This window comes from Balaenoptera musculus, chromosome 4, assembly GCF_009873245.2.
Source record: "Balaenoptera musculus isolate JJ_BM4_2016_0621 chromosome 4, mBalMus1.pri.v3, whole genome shotgun sequence".
NCBI classification, from domain to species: Eukaryota; Metazoa; Chordata; class Mammalia; order Artiodactyla; family Balaenopteridae; genus Balaenoptera; species Balaenoptera musculus.
In genome coordinates, this window is record NC_045788.1 from 124,116,532 (window position 1) to 124,121,895 (window position 5,364).

General features: G+C 37.7%; 1 pseudogene; it reads left to right on the forward strand.

Annotated features, from left to right (window-relative positions):
* The first annotated feature begins 769 nt into the window (after positions 1 to 769).
* Positions 770 to 1,446, forward strand: LOC118894880 (annotated as a pseudogene).
* Positions 1,447 to 5,364: the final 3,918 nt, after the last annotated feature.

Below are 5,364 nucleotides of genomic sequence, written 5' to 3' on the forward strand. Positions count from 1 at the left end.
ATTTCAGGATCTTTGGGAATTAAGTTCCTTTATCCAGTTCAACTTAATGTGGCTTTTCTTCATCTGGAGATCCATGTTCTAAATAAGCACCTCCCAAACCCAAGTTTTAATAGTGGAACAGGGATAAGGTAATTACAATAAGCAGTACAATTCAAAGAAAAAAAAAATAGAAGATACATAATATTCTCTGGTTTATAGTATTTCAGAAATCCCATTGGGTAAACATTGGGAAGTCTCCTATTCCATAGCAGTGCGGAAGTTTCTTGCTAAGCATCTGATTCTCCTACAAGGGAGTACCCTCTTACCTTAGCTCTGCCTTCCAGTAATCTATCCTTATCTCATTATTTTTTTTGCTACTTCTGAACTGAACATTGGGAACTAGGCCCCTCTTTTTAGTTATCTATTGATGCATAATAAAACACTGTAAAACACCTCCCCCGCAATTTATTGATACTATTTACAACAGAAAAAAGGCAACAGTCCAGGACGGCCTTAGGGGCGCGGAGGCTCGGGGGTAAGGGAGACGGCAGCAGCATGGCGGCCGGACACCAGCCGCCCAACCCTCGTGGAGTCGCTGGGACCCTTTAGTCTGCGTGTGTTAGTTGTAGCCCGCTGCCTCCCCATCAGTCCTCGGGTCTACCCTCCCTCCTTCCATTCACCGACATTGCCAGCCCGAGGGTCGGGTCGGCGGGTAACTCCCACCCCAGCCCATCCCCGTTCCCCCCCCATCCCCTTCCCCACCCCACCCCCAAGCCCGTGGTCCGGGACCATGGAGGACGTGAAGCTGGAGTTCCACTCGATCCCACAGTGCAAAGAAGACACCGAGGAGTGGGCCTACCCTCTGAGACGAGGGATGCAGGAAGTTTTGCCTAGATTGTTTTTAGGCCCGTATTCTTCTGCCATGAAAAGCAAGCTACCTATGCTACAGAAACATGGAATAACTCATATAATATGTATAAGACAAAATATTGAAGCAAACTTATTAAACCCAAATTTCAACAATTATTTAGATATTTAGTCTTGGATATTGCAGATAATCCAATTGAAAATATAATACGTTTGTTCCCCATGACTAAAGAATTTATTGATGGGAGCTTACAAAATAGAGGAAAAGTTCTTTTCCATGGGAATGCAGGGATCTCCAGGAGAGATGCATTTGCTTACGTTCAAGAAAGAAGATTTTGTATTAATCCTAATGCTGGATTTGTCCATCAACTTCAGGAATATGAAGCCATCTACCTAGCGAAATGAACAATAGAAATGATGTCGCCCCTTCAGATAGAAAGGTCGTGATCTGCTCATTCTGGCACCACAGGCAGTTTGAAGAGAACACATGAAGAAGAAGATGATTTTGGAAACATGCAAGTGGCGACTGCACAGAATGGCTGATTCAAGAGCAACAGTATAGAGGATGTGAATTTCTATTTGGGAAGGAGAAAATACAACAGACAGTAAGAATGTAAAACGGTAAAAATACAAGTAGTTTCTTTTCAACTATATGTTGCTTCCAGACGTGTTTCTCTGCAACTTGTCAAGAAACATTTTAAGATGTTGGGCTTCTGCAATAGATGGCACTGATGGTTTTATTCCTTTCTTTTTTTTTTTTTTAATTCTTCACAGTTTTATTATAAACCAAGAATTTTGGACTTGCAAAGAGGTGTTATTACAATAATGCACTTTTCATACTTGCAATTTATTTGTATGATATAAAGTTGTTACTTTAAACAAAATGCAAGTTAGGGGGCATTTGTTTATAAAATCTGGGTAGTTTATAACAAAAAATTTTCCTAAAATTTGCTAAAAATTCATTTTGTGTTCTATGTATTACATTTTAAAAATAATTTTACAGTTCAATTTTATGATGGAGCCTCTTACAGAAACATTAACAAATGCAGGAATCTGCCACATTTCTTTTTGAATATAATTCAATAGCTTAATTATCTTTTAATTTTTTAAACTTCTTGATCCCTTATTAATAATCTTTAAATCATGACATTAGCCAACTCTTCTTACTTTAACATGATCCAAGAATTGCTTCTTTTCCTATTAGCTTCCTAATTTTATTCTATAGAAAAAAAAGTTTAATGAACAAAGGAAAATGTTTTTTGCTTTATAATACCAGATGCTCAAAAACAAGGAGAGTTTTAAACTTTCAAGTGACTGACTTTCCTTTAGCATTCTTAAAAGCCAGATGTTGTGTTTGTTCTTTTCAGAGCTGTGTAGCCCATTTTTTCTTTGTCCAGAATGGTTCTAAATAGAATATAATAAACCAGTGTAGCACTATTTTGTTTTTTCTAAACAAAGCCCAAGAAAGAAAAGTACCTTGCCTAATTAGAGAATATAAAAAATAAATCTTCATGACCTCTAAATTAGTATGTAGAACAGTGAAAAGTGTTGAATATTTTTCTGTAATTTCTTTTTTTGAAACCATAAATTAGTTCAAACTGAAAGTCTTAAGGCTTGAAGAAACCTTAGTAAATTATTTGGAATATGGAGAAAAAAAAAAGGCCACAGTCCAATCTGGCTTTTTGGACCAAGGCATTTTAATTAACTGAGAATTATTATAGGGCATGTGATTCTCAGAGCCTTTTGAAACCCCAACTCTTAGTGCTTGGAGAACAGAATTAGTTGGTTTTCCCAGCTCCAAAAGGCTCCTGATACCTGAGCCATCTCAATTCCCTTTCACTTCTTTTTGCAAACAAGCATCATGAAGCCTGAATTCATGTCTTCCTGATTAACATTTTGCCAAATGAAGTTAAAATTATACAACAGAAAATATCAATATCCAATTTTATGTCCTCTTCCTGTATAGTTACAACCTTATTAGGCACATAGACTGCTTTTCTGGTTGTCTTAGATGATAGCCTATTAAACAAAATTGCAACTGTGTAACATTGTTCTCCATCTAGCAGGCTTTTGACGTCAGTTTCCTCCAGATCTTCTGTTCATCTATGTAGTTTTCTCATATTAGCACAGTTCCCCTGCTGATATTCAAAGATAAGAGTTTGGAAAATGCTCAACTACATACAATTAATTACCTCAAACTGGAAGTAAGATACACGTTCTTATTTCTGAAAAGTGAGTCTTAACCAAAGGAGGCTTGGAAATACAGTCTTTCTGAATGACAAAACTAGTGCGGGAAACATATTGTACATTGTCTTTAGTCTGTAATTGCATTCTTTCTTACTTCCCTTTGATAAACTCTATTCTAACTTCATTTTCTTCAAAAGAATCTCTTATATTCAAAATTTTGTACTATTTAAATTTTCTTCTCTCTATACTGTTTTCTTTCAAGTGAATTAAATGTTCATTATCCACATAGTATAGACACATGCCATTTATTTTATTTTATTTATTTATTTTTCCATTTTATTATTTTTTTAACATCTTTATTGGAGTATAATTGCTTTACGACGACGTTGTGTTAGTTTCTGCTGTATAAAAAAGTGAATCATGGGCTTCCCTGGTGGCGCGGTGGTTGAGAGTCTGCCTGCCAATGCGGGGGGCGTGGGTTCGAGCCCTGGTCTGGGAGGATCCCACATGCCGTGGAGCAGCTGGGCCCGTGAGCCGCAACTGCTGAGCCTGAGCGTCTGGAGCCTCTGCTCCGCAACGGGAGAGGCCGCGATAGTGACAGGCCCGCGCACCGCGATGAAGAGTGGCCCCCACTCGCCGCAGCTGGAGAGGGCCCTCGTGCAGAAACGAAGACCCAACACAGCCAAAAATAAACATAATAAATAAATAATAATAAAAAAAAAGAAAAAAAAAAAAGTGAATCAGCTATATGTATACATATATCCCTATATCCCCTCCCTCTTGTATCCATTATGGCATTTAGCTTTCACAGCTGTCCTATTATAGAAGTTTACCTAATTATATAAAAGAAAGCAAGTCTAGTATATGATGAAGCAGATAGAAAAATCGTCCAAATTTTTCTATACCAAAAAAATGTATAGTAAAGGGTGTCTGACTCAAAAATAAATACTCTGTGTATTGTATGATGCTAGTTTAAACGTACCCAAGTCTGTGTCTTCAACCCTCATATTGATGGAGGATCAATTTACACAATGAGCTTCATACTCTTTCTGACCTTTATAACCACGAGTCTGAACCACCTCACCAGCCTGTTACAATTTTCAGTCCCCTAATTATCTCAACCTCAGTAGTCTCTAACCCAAATACACTGCTTTTTTTTTTTTTTTTTTTATCATTTCTTAAAGAACACCTCCTTTGAGATGCCCTTAATCACGCAACCTAAGACTCCTGCACCCGTTTCGGGAGCCCAGAAAAAATGAAGTGGATTGAGGGCACCAGAGTTACAACAAACTTCAGCCTGGATCAAACAAGAAATTAGATTCTGGCATGCAGTCCCATCAAAGGGCAAGCACACGTGCTGGAGATACCAGACCAGAGCAAGCAAATATACAAGAAAAGACTCGGAACAGAGCCTAGGATGTACCTTCTGCATTAGAGTTTAGCAGCTTTAGAAACTGCAGGTGAACGTTTGGACTGCGTTGTGAGGCAAAACTCTACGGGGCTGACCCAGATGTTGACTTCTGTGTTTTAATTAATGGCACTGACATATTCTGGTTACTCATGATTGCATTCTTGAAACTAGCTTAGAGCCCTAAATCTTTTTTTTTTTTTTTTTTCTGGACCAATTATCATTTCCCTGCAAATTGAAAAGTTTTTATTATCTTGCTCAACCTACTCCTATAACCCGATTATCTTACTCCAACCTACTCCTATCACCCTAGCCCAGACACTTAGCTGTTTTTACTTGGCTTATTGCAATTACCTCTTAGCTCATCTTTAACTTATTTGTACAATCATTGCCGATTTTCTGTCCAGTAGCCTTTCCTATTCCTATTTTTTCCTCACTAGCAAACACATCTTCAGATCTTTCAAGCTGGAAATCCAAAAACTTGCTCAGAATTGTAAATAAAGTGTGATTTGTACCCCGATCTTTCTTAATGAAAGATGGGGGAGGGAACCAGGAATTCCTAGAAAAGTTGCCCTCCCTTAAACACACACATACACACACACAAATACACAAACACACATGGACCAAAACACCATTTTCTTCTTCATTGGCAGTAATTGATTGCGTTTTCATGAGGCATCTGGAGCTGCTAAGCAAGCTGACCCTGAGAAGAATATGCTAACACAGCAAGGATGACAGACCAAGAATAGGAAAAATTCTTACATCTTTGGTAATGTTGAACCACTGAACCAACCCTAGAAATTTTTGCTCTCCTAAACTTACATCATATGTATATGAAATATGTATATTATATATATATATATAAAATTAATGTTATTGTTTAAGCCACTATTGTTTGGGTGTTCTGTTTCTTGCAACAGAAA